This window comes from Armigeres subalbatus, chromosome 2 (genome assembly GCF_024139115.2).
Source record: "Armigeres subalbatus isolate Guangzhou_Male chromosome 2, GZ_Asu_2, whole genome shotgun sequence".
Taxonomy (NCBI): Eukaryota; Metazoa; Arthropoda; class Insecta; order Diptera; family Culicidae; genus Armigeres; species Armigeres subalbatus.
In genome coordinates, this window is record NC_085140.1 from 403302758 (window position 1) to 403315026 (window position 12269).

Genomic DNA, 12269 nt, shown 5'->3' on the forward strand with positions numbered 1-12269 from the left:
GAGCCTCTTGAAAGGAGGCTTCTGAGCCTCTTGAAAGGAGGCTTCCTGAGCCTCTTGAAAGGAGGCTTCCGAGCCTCTTGAAAGGAGGCTTCCGGGCCTCTTGAAAGGAGGCTTGAGCCTCTTGAAAGGAGGCTTCCTGAGCCTCTTGAAGGAGGCTGAGCCTCTTGAAAGGAGGCTTCCGAGCCTCTTGAAAGGAGGCTTCCGGGCCTCTTGAAAGGAGGCTGAGCCTCTTGAAAGGAGGCTTCTGAGCCTCTTGAAGGAGGCTTCCGGGCCTCTTGAAAGGAGGCTTCCGGGCCTCTTGAAGGAGGCTTGAGGCCTCTTGAAAGGAGGCTTCCAGGCCTCTTGAAAGGAGGCTTCTGAGCCTCTTGAAAGGAGGCTTCTGGGCCTCTTGAAAGGAGGCTTCCGGGCCTCTTGAAAGGAGGCTTGAGCCTCTTGAAGGAGGCTTCCGAGCCTCTTGAAAGGAGGCTTCCAGGCCTCTTGAAAGGAGGCTTCCGGGCCTCTTGAAAGGAGGCTTCCAGAGCCTCTTGAAGGAGGCTCTGAGCCTCTTGAAAGGAGGCTTCCGAGCCTCTTGAAAGGAGGCTTCCAGCCTCTTGAAAGGAGGCTCTGAGGCCTGAGCCTCTTGAAGGAGGCTCTGAGCCTCTTGAAAGGAGGCTTCCGAGCCTCTTGAAAGGAGGCTGGGGCCTCTTGAAAGGGAGGCTTCTGGGCCTCTTGAAAGGAGGCTCTGAGCCTCTTGAAAGGAGGCTTCTGAGCCTCTTGAAAGGAGGCTCTGAGGCCTCTTGAAAGGAGGCTTCCGAGCCTCTTGAAAGGAGGCTCTGAGCCTCTTGAAAGGAGGCTGAGCCTCTTGAAAGGAGGCTTCCAGGCCTCTTGAAGGAGGCTCTGAGCCTCTTGAAAGGAGGCTTCCGGGCCTCTTGAAAGGAGGCTTCCGGGCCTCTTGAAGGAGGCTTCCTGAGCCTCTTGAAAGGAGGCTTCCGGGCCTCTTGAAGGAGGCTGAGGCCTCTTGAAGGAGGCTCTGAGCCTCTTGAAAGGAGGCTTCCGGGCCTCTTGAAAGGAGGCTTCCAGAGCCTCTTGAAAGGAGGCTTCCGGGCCTCTTGAAGGAGGCTCTGAGCCTCTTGAAAGGAGGCTTCCTGAGCCTCTTGAAAGGAGGCTTCTGAGCCTCTTGAAGGAGGCTTCTGAGCCTCTTGAAAGGAGGCTTCCGAGCCTCTTGAAAGGAGGCTTCTGAGCCTCTTGAAAGGAGGCTTCCAGGCCTCTTGAAAGGAGGCCTGAGCCTCTTGAAAGGAGGCCTGAGCCTCTTGAAAGGAGGCTTCCGGGCCTCTTGAAAGGAGGCTTGAGCCTCTTGAAGGAGGCTTCCGAGCCTCTTGAAAGGAGGCCTGAGCCTCTTGAAGGAGGCTTCGAGCCTCTTGAAAGGAGGCTTCTGAGCCTCTTGAAAGGAGGCTTCCAGGCCTCTTGAAAGGAGGCTCTGGGCCTCTTGAAAGGAGGCTTGAGCCTCTTGAAAGGAGGCTTCCGAGCCTCTTGAAGGAGGGCTTCCGGGCCTCTTGAAGGGCTTCCGGGCCTCTTGAAGGAGGCTGAGCCTCTTGAAGGAGGCTGGGCCTCTTGAAAGGAGGCTTCGGGCCTCTTGAAAGGAGGCTTCCGAGCCTCTTGAAAGGAGGCTTGAGCCTCTTGAAAGGAGGCTTCCGAGCCTCTTGAAGGAGGCTTCCGGGCCTCTTGAAAGGAGGCTTGAGCCTCTTGAAAGGAGGCTTCCGGGCCTCTTGAAAGGAGGCTTCCAGGCCTCTTGAAGGAGGCTTCCGGGCCTCTTGAAAGGAGGCTTCTGAGCCTCTTGAAAGGAGGCTTCTGAGCCTCTTGAAAGGAGGCTCTGAGGCCTCTTGAAGGAGGCTTCCAGGCCTCTTGAAGGAGGCTTCCGGGCCTCTTGAAAGGAGGCTTCCGAGCCTCTTGAAAGGAGGCTTCCGGGCCTCTTGAAGAAGGCTTCCGCGCCTCTTGAAAGGAGGCTTCCGAGCCTCTTGAAAGGAGGCTTCCGAGCCTCTTGAAAGGAGGCTTCCGAGCCTCTTGAAAGGAGGCTTCCGAGCCTCTTGAAAGGAGGCTTCCGAGCCTCTTGAAGGAGGCTTCCGGGCCTCTTGAAAGGAGGCCTGAGCCTCTTGAAAGGAGGCCTGAGCCTCTTGAAGGAGGCTTCCGAGCCTCTTGAAGGAGGCTTCTGAGCCTCTTGAAAGGAGGCTTCTGAGCCTCTTGAAAGGAGGCTTCTGAGCCTCTTGAAAGGAGGCTTCCAGGCCTCTTGAAGGAGGCTGAGCCTCTTGAAAGGAGGCTGAGCCTCTTGAAGGAGGCTTCTGAGCCTCTTGAAGGAGGCTTCCAGGCCTCTTGAAAGGAGGCCTGAGCCTCTTGAAAGGAGGCTTCCAGGCCTCTTGAAAGGAGGCTTCCTGAGCCTCTTGAAGGAGGCTTCAGGACCTCTTGAAAGGAGGCTTCCGAGCCTCTTGAAAGGAGGCTTCCGAGCCTCTTGAAAGGAGGCTTCCGAGCCTCTTGAAAGGAGGCTTCCGAGCCTCTTGAAAGGGGGCTTCCGGGCCTCTGGAAAGGGGGCTTCGGAGCCTCTGGAAGGGGGGCTTCCGGGCCTCTTGAAAGGAGGCTTCCGAGCCTCTTGAAAGGAGGCTCCTGGGCCTCTTGAAAGGAGGCTTCCGAGCCTCTTGAAAGGAGGCTTCCGAGCCTCTTGAAAGGAGGCTTCCGAGCCTCTTGAAAGGAGGCTTCCGAGCCTCTTGAAAGGAGGCTTCCGAGCCTCTTGAAAGGAGGCTTCCGAGCCTCTTGAAGGAGGCTTCCGAGCCTCTTGAAAGGAGGCTTCCGAGCCTCTTGAAAGGAGGCTTCCGAGCCTCTTGAAAGGAGGCTTCCGAGCCCTCTTGAAAGGAGGCTTCCGAGCCTCTTGAAAGCAGGCTTCCGAGCCAAAAATCCAGAAGCAATCACCTTTAGATATTCCAGAAGTAATTTCCGAAGAAATTTCCAAAGAAATTCGTAAAGCAATTAAAGAAATAGTCTCTAAAATTTCGTAGGAATATCCGAAGTGTTTGTTTTCTGAAGTTTTCCTAAAGAAATTTTCGAATGAATTCCTTCCGAGTAAATGGGATTTCCGAAGATATTTCCAGTAGAAGCATAAGAAGTAGTCCACTAGTGTTAGTTATTTTGCAAAAATATGCTTCAGTAAGCTTAACTTGTCCGTTTGTTCATGTTGTAGAGCATGTTTGATTTCATCACCAACGTCGGTTAGTGTTGGCCACGCGAACCTGAGCGACATTGGCAATCGTATAATTTTGCTTCAACTGTATTTGCGATCGAGTGTCGAAATGAAACTTCGAAATAACTCCTGAAAGAGTTTCCAAAGAAATTCCTTAAAACAGCACGCACTACTCCCAACATTCTGACCGATGTAGTAAATAAGAAGGCAAGCTGGCGGCCATTACCGCACACGGAACAAATAATGTATCAGACCTGACAATTTTGCAAGTTTTTTCTATTTTTCTTCTTCTTTATTTGTATAAGAATAAGAATATTTTTGTATAAGAATCGCATATGCCCAGTTCTTATATAGGATATGGTTGGTTTCAATACAGTTTTTTATCTAACAGTTGCTGGTTGGGTGTTGTGAAGGAATTCTCAAAGAAATTCTAAAAAAAAATCCAGAACATTCCCTTAAGAAGTTTTCTAAAGCTTCTCTAAAGAAATTGGAGGAGCGCGACACGAGTAGTGAGACGACTACTCGCTTTGCGCTTCTCACTTTCTACAGCGAGAAGTGATAAATGAGGAGTGAGAAGTGAAACGTCTCACTTCTCATTCTTCATTTTTCTTTTCTCACTGTGAAAGTTAGAAGCTCGAAGTGAGTAGTGATACGTCTCGCCCTCCTCTTTTTTTACAGTGAGAAGTGCGAAATGAGAATTGAGATGTCTCTCTTCTTACTCCTAATTTCTCACTTGCCAAATGACCTATTCGGCCAAATGTCATATTCGGACAAATGTCCTATTCGGCCAAATGACCCTTTCGGCCTAATGATAATTTCGGACAAACGACCCTTTCGACCAAACGACCCTTTCGGCCAAATGACCCTTTTGGTCAATTCAAACTTTTGGCCAAATGACCCTTTCGGCCTAATGACTTTTTCGGCCAAATGACCTTTTCGCCCTATTGACCATTTCGGCCTAATGACCCTTTCGGCCAAACGACCCTTCCGGCCAAACGACCCTTTCGGTCAAACGGTTCATTCGGCCAAATTACCATTTCGACTTAAATGACCCTTTCGGCCTAACAACCCTTTCGGCAGATGGGTTTCAGCCTAATGGTGTGTTCGGCCTAGTGGCATTCGGTTAAATGGCTTTCGGCCGAATGGGTTTCGGCCAAATGACCCTTTTCCCTATTTAACAACAAAACCAACGATTTCAAACTGCATCTGATTCAGATCCACATGATGTATGAATGTCGAAGTTATTTTTTACTAGACAACGATCTAAAAACATTTTTTTGTTCAATATCTTGGCTGTGCATATCCACATCCATATCCACAATCCACGTGTCTTGGAGGGACTCGAGCCCTCAACCTCCTACTCTTTAGATACCGTGATAACCCGTAAACAACAAGATCACTTAAAGGTCACGTTTGCGGAAAAGCCATCAGAATCCAAGTACCAACCTCCACCGCGGTTAGCTCTTTTTTGCTAATTGAATATCTTTCGAATGCTTTATTTGTCCTTTTATTCTTTTCTTTTCTGCAAACGTGACCTTTAAGTGATCTTGTTGTTTAGGGGTTATCACGCCTATCTAAAGAGTAGGAGGTTGAGGGTTCAAGTCCCTCCAAGACACGTGGACACGATAATATGCAATTAATTGATCCAAAAACAGTTAAATTGGCTCTATGGAAATTGTTGTTCAAATATGTCCCAACTGTATAGTTTTACCCGGTATTTCAAAGTTATGATCAAGCAATAGCATTAGTATGGTGCCTCGAATGGTTTTGTTTTCAAATATGTTTGTGTCGGCTGTATTCGTTTATAGTTCTGCTTTATCTTTCTAAAATATTGTTACCACTAAAAACGTTGATCGATTCATCGGCAGCCATAGTATCGTATGGCAATCCTTTTAATTGCGAATGGAACATACTTCTTCGTACAAAATTTGAGCTACACTTAATGCGAAAAAATTGCCCTCTGAATTTCACCATACAAACGATCAAATATTCAAAATTCAGTAAATGCGAATAATATAAAGATATTTGAACTTTTTTCAACGTCATTTTAATTTGTCAGAATACTGAATGCACAGAGAGCGCAAAGTAAGTGGCGTGCGCATACGCCGGTAAATTTCCATTTGTAAAAAAAACGACATATAAGGCAGTCGTAAAAATTCCAAGTAAATCAATGAATATTAAATAAATACTCTCACTCTAATTCAATTCTATTCCGTTCTTCTGAGAACAACAGTTTCCCATGAACATACCGCAGCGCATACCGGTTCTATTCTAGGATAGGATGTGACAAGTAGTCAGTAAAAATCGTACCGATTTGCTGTCACAATCGTACCGGTTGCTGATTGGTTGAAAATGACAATCGATTACTTCGATTGGTGGCGGCGAGTTTTTCGTAGGGCAGCATGTTGTTAGTTTGGCCGTGTTGCAGGTTTTTAAAGTTGATATTAAGCAAAATACGTAAATGTTTGAGTTCCAGTTTTTTGGTAAGAAATAAATTTATATTGAACTGCAAACGCCATATAAATTATTCTCAAGGGTTGTACAGGTTTGAAACTGTTGATTTTAAGCATTATCATTCACCTTTCTGTCATTTTCGATCTCAAAGTCATTTTTTCAGTAGCGAAAACTTCTCTCTGTTAGTCTTTCACTTCTCTTACATAAATAGTGGATGGAACGGGAAGAAAAACATCAAATTTTGATATTTGATATTTGGAAGATTTTGTACCAAATAACTTTGGCTGCACTGGCGACCACCTCGTCAGAGCAACCGACTAAAAAACAACAAGGCAGTCTCAATTGAGTTGTCACATCCTATCCTAGGTTCTATTTGAGGAACCCATTATTGACGGTACACATTCTTGAGCTATTAACACCGGAACGGCACACGGTGCGAGACGGGACTCCCAAAGATGGACTGGAGCGACGGTTAGTCATTCTTCCTCATCCGAATCGAACCAGGAAAAAACCTAAAAAAAGAACAGAGTTGATGACCAAGAGCTGTAGGTAATTTGTTTACGTTTCTCATTAACCGCTGCGTGCCGGCTGGCTCTTTGACCGACTGAATGTGAGGTTTATGAGCGCCAGCTAACAGGTTATGCAGTCACCAAACATCCATGACCGTCGACGATGACACGACGATAGACGCAGTTCCGGTCGATTGGGACCGATTCCTCAGGACAGGAACGCGCGCGCCCGCGTTTTTGGGCCGGGCCTTTGTTTGATCCGTTGAAAATAAAGATATCCAACTGCAATGATACGGATGAGCGGCAGCCGGTGGGATGGCGATGGTGAAAAGAAACATGGAACTAGCTTTTGGTGTTTCCCGCGGAAAGTGTTAATTGGGATGGGCGTGTAATTGCTTTTGAGCTGTGTTTAAACTTGGCATTCGAATAGGTGAGCAGGCAAACAGTTTTGAAATTACAAGTCGCGCACTATCAATTGTTTGCACCAGAAAGTCATAGTATGATGTATGCATGATGTATGATGAAAGTATGATTTCAAAGTTGATAGCCAAACGATCCAGGTATTCTAACATTTACATGTTTCACAGTAGCAAACTATGTCGTAACTAAGTGATGGTAAAAATGGTAAGATATCTTAAAGCAAATAATTGATTCTAGCGTTCATGCAACCTTCAACAATAACGTCGTCATCATCTAGATTAGATCGTGAAACCCAGGCAAAATTAAGTAGTTTTGGTGAAATCAAATTTTGTTCCGACAAGATGCACAAATAGCAGGTATTTGCGTCGCTTGGTACCACACATGTGTAATGGATTACGCGAGCATAATTGGTGTCCCTGCTTCAGAATTCTGCTTAACATACATGAATGAAACTAAAAAACAGGGTGAAACGAAGCATCCTGCTGCGATTGCTACCCTTTGAATGGAGATTAAATTGTACGTCTGTGTTTATTCACGAGCACCCCGAAACCCATTCGGTATGAATTACAGAGCACACGTTCCCATCCGCTTTGAACCTTGGACTTACTTGCGTACCTTACATGAAAACAAATCCACAAAAAATGACAACAATTATCCTCAATGGAAGAGGAAATGGGACGGGTAAATCGGTTAGTATTATTAGCAGAAACGAAGGATAACCCCTTGTCAGTTGGTTGGTAAGCCACGCAGGGTACAGATTTATTGTTGCTCTTCCCCTGCTTGACGTCGCTCGACGACGCGACATTAAAGATGATGACGACGATATGATAATGTCCGGAAATCAATTCAAGTGCAACCAAACGAAAAGGATACGCTTTTGTTATGCAAATGGATGGTCAAGGCAAGTCCCTGTGTTTGCACTCTGACTGATGACAAGTTACTGGATTTAGAGTTTGAAGTGTGTTCTTAGGGAAGGATGACATAATTTATATACTTCCTGAAAGTATTAATTAAAGATATAATATTATCGCTTTTAGGTCTCTTCAATGGCGAAAAATCTGTTTATTCTAGTAATGTATTTGAGAAGCTAATGTGTTAAGGAATTAAATCATAATAAATTCGAAACAATGATTTATGTATTATTAACCTTTCTTCTTCTTCTTGGTATTTCTAATGACTTATAAATTTATTTTTCCTGGCTTAAGAATCTTTTTGAGTTTTCATTCTAATACTAAAACAGAATTGATGGAGGATGAAAGACATGAGTAATCTGGCGAACAACGGCATAGAATTGCCAATCTAGAGACGGCGAGTTTGATTCTCGGCCCGGCCTAGGATATTTTCGGGAGGGAGGGATGGAAAAGCTTCCAACCAAGAACTGTGGAAATGTAGATAGATAGAAATAGAAAGTTGAAAAGCAAGCTACGTTTCAGTGGAAATTGAAGAAGAAGACAAAAAACAGAGTAAAGAAGCCAGCAAACAGAAATAGAAGATAACAATATTAAATGAAACTGACTGCAAACTATTATCACATCAGCCCTGAATGCCGACTACTGTGAATAGAGGCGTGAACCGGTACGAAAAATGTCGTTAGTTAAATTTGTTATTTGGTTTACAATGTTATGAAAACTCATATGTGAATATGTACGTTATGTGGAAGATATTGATTTGGAAAATGTATTGGAGGTAACCACTTTCCCTTCGATGGGAGATGGGACTCCAATACATTTTCCAAATCAATATCTTCCACATAACGTACATATTCACATATGAGTTTTCATAACATTGTAAATTAACGTAAAAGTCGGGTGGTTAAATCCCCGGAAATAGGCAATTAACTTTGATTGAATTGTTATTTGTATTACTTTGCGCTGGCGGCGTTGTCTGCGTTACGCTTAGGGTGGTCGGTATTGACCTTTTTTGACAAATACCGGTTTTCGGAGTAAATACCAGTAAAGCCGGTAAAATACCGGTATTTGTGAAAATTTAAGAAATGTTAAAAAAAATCTTTTTATTTTGACTTTTGGGTGAAAAACAATATATTTTGACAAACTTTAAATGTCAAAGTCATTGCTTGTAGGGCTGGGAAAAAGAAAATTTAAGTAGACATAACATACTGTGTGATTCATTTCCTAATCCGCATCAACCGAAGTAAGACGAATTGACAAGTACCCTTAAGGACAAGCCTTCCGGAATCCAAAACTAAATGCACTCGCGTTTTCAAAAGAATCCCATTCAAAACGGAAGCCATCTTTTTGTTATCGATCTCAGGTGTGGTCGTTGTCTCAGTTTCAACGATCGCATCAGGAATAATTAGACGTTTCAAGATCTCGTCCGTTTGCTTTATCAAAATAGCTCTAGATGTCTTGAATAAAATGCCTATATTGTGTCTGATCAGTTACTTTACGGCCAAAAAAGAAAAAAGATCGACGTATTCTCATCGTCTCCCTTGGATTCATTCTTTAAGAGCATAGAATAAGTTGACGGCAAGTTCTGTGGCTTGGTTTTAAAATTACTCCAATATAAAGCGCCACGTCGGCTTCATATAGAGTGCAGAACGCACGGCAGAGCAGTTTCACAGCAGCTTGAACAAGTTCGAGGGCTTGAATTATTTCACTTACCGCCAAAAAATTGTCATCACTGAAGTTGAATTTGGATTGAAGCTGCTTGAGCATGGATAACATGCTATTCCAGCATGTCTTGGTTGGTATCAGCGAATTCAGAACGGACATATTTTTGCTGCAAATCATTTTTCATAAGTGTTCTCCGTTAGAGAACTACTACAACACCAACCTTTTTCACGACGATTCTCGATGATGTAGACAATGTTCGTTGAAGTATAAAGTCATTGGCAATTTGACAGATGCCTAAGAGAATGTCTTCAATGATGCTTACTTGCGCTTCATTCATGCGCGCATTCAATTGTTGTTAGTGTTTAAGGCTTTAGCTGACACATGTTGCTGTGAAACTATTCAAGATTTTTTATACTGGCAGAAAAATTTTAAATACCGAAAATACCGGTATTTTCCTTTACTAATACCGGTATTTTCGGTACTCAAAATTGGCCGGTAATACCGGTATTACTGGTTTCGGTACAACCGGTTAGACCACCCTAGTTTACGCCAAAAGGCTTTTTAGTCGTTGGAGTTGTGACCAATTTGATTAGCCCCTAAATAGCTGTGTTGCACATTCGAAATTGCCGGTCCCAGTCAAAACAAAATAGTATATAATGCAACATAAGATGCATTACCCAAGTAACAATTTCAAGCCTTCATAGATTTATTTAAGTTTTTTAACGGCTTTATCGCTGCTCTGATCAATGCCGCAAGATTAGCCTTATTGGAAGAATTGTAGCTATCTTCAAAATCATAATAAAACGTTCAATAAAACCACAAATGTCAAATGCTTTATGAGCTTATTAGGGGCCTAATGATTATCTTGAGGACTCTAATAAAACCAATTTTGAAAACTATCATAAAGCCGAATATATTGGTCTAAGACTTGTCTTATGCAAGCTAGCAACAGAGCTACCAAAGGAATTTGCTGACAACCGAATTGACGACAGGCACCTCAATCGACACGACGACAGGCCATCATCGATCGATGCGGAGTCAGCAATACACCGACCAGCGACAGTCACCGGACGTTAAACATATAGGTGTAATTATTGGTAGATAGATTAATTAAAGTCAGTCTGATTTAAGCAGTGGAATTGTGTAGTGATGTTTTTTAATAAGTCCGAATCGACTTTTATGTTTTAACTCGCATAACCTAAATAAAACTTGGTAGTTTTAATTAGGTTTATAATGGTATTGTACAAGAACATAATGTTTATGTTGAACTTGGTGAACTATGGTCAATCGAATGGCTAAGAACAGATGTTTCTGTTCCATGTTCCCAGTGTTGTCCTACACCCAAGGCAAAAAATTCTGCTCTTTGATTTTACTCCATCTAAACGATTTTATAGGCTCAACTAAGTAAGTTCAACTAATAGAAGAATATTTGAGTTTTCTAAATGTCATGGAAAACTGTCAAAAAAATACTCTCCAAAGCCACAGGAGCGCGCGCGATGAAAATACACTCCAGTGAAAACACTCCAGTGTATTTTCTTTTTTTGACAGTTTTCCATGACATTTAGAAAATTCAAATATCCTTCTATTAGTTGAACTTACTTGAGACTATAAAATCGTTTAGATGAAGTAAAATCAAAGAGCAGAATTTTTTGCCCTGAGTGTAGGACAACACTGCATGTTCCCCAAATATTTTAAACAAAGAACATAAAAAATACATAAATTTTCCTAACTGAGCATTCGCATATTTAGGATTTTGTTGTTTATTGGTCAAATTCCACTTCTGAAAATGAAACAGATATTATGATTCCAGTTGAAAATCGAATTTCGAAGTCGCGAAAACCGATTTTATTCGCGTTCAAATTATAGCGCATCATTGCGCAACTGGTGCACATTATTCGCAACCAGATGCGCTGTGGAGCACACCAGATGCGCTGTGATGAAACTTGCGACTAATAGGAGGAAGATTGATTGTCGTATGTTCAAAAATTCGGTTCTGAGCTGCATATATAGTAATAAAAATCAAGCGAATATAGAACGATCATGGAAAAAACTAATCGTAAGGAATCGATTGCAGCAACTTTCATCAAAATACTTATTGTATTTGAAAGTTATGCAAAATGTTATTTTGGCCGTCAAAATTGCCCATAGTGTAGTAGCAGGGTAGCAGCCATGCTGGTAGGAAAAAATAATTTTATATCGGCGTAAATCTTTTGCAAAATCTCTTGAAATGCAGTGATTATTATTAATGACAATTAGTAATAATCGCTGCATTTCAAGATGATTTTCAAAATTTGAAGCACGAGAAATGTTTCCTTGCAAATCGGAATGCCACCAGAAGAAAAGGCAGCATATCAATTTATTATCTACACTTATTAATTGGTCGTAAATCACACTATTACGACGGCGCACTTGAAAAAACTGATTTTCTTACCTGTTTTCACCAGAAATTCGAACGCGCAGAGAAATTTGCAAGCACGCGAACGAGTTCTGGGCATCCAATTTCCAATAATTGAGTATTATTTTCATCCATGCCCGTGATGTTGTTTGTAATTTCATTCTTCCATTTATATGATTATCCTTTTTCTTCAAAACAATAACAAAAAGCTCCACGGAAAAGAAATTCCCTTTTTTGACAGCGGTTTTATGGAACTCTTATGAATAACCTTAAACTTGTTTTGAAGACGATCTCAAGAGTGGTCCACTTAGTCATAACATAATCTTGTAGCGGTCATCAAGAGGTTGTCATGTAGATTTGAGTTTTATTGCTAGTCTTGAAAATTTACTCTCCAAAACTGCTAATAGAGTATGATAAAACTCAAAATGTTACTTGGGTATGCAACATGGCGGGCATAGAAAAACTTTCAATTGATAACTGACGAAATGCTAATAGAATACAAAGTTGAAAAGCAGGCCAAGTTCCAGTTGGAAGGTATCGCCATCAAAGAAGAAAAAGAAGATGATTCTGTGTTAACTGGGTTGATTTGTTTGTAATGGATCACATTTCACGTCTTTGACTATAAACAAAGTCTTTTCTTCTTGTGAAAACTCTGAAGAATTTCTATGAAAATGCCGAAGGATTTCCAGTTAAAATCTAAAGACTTTCTCGTG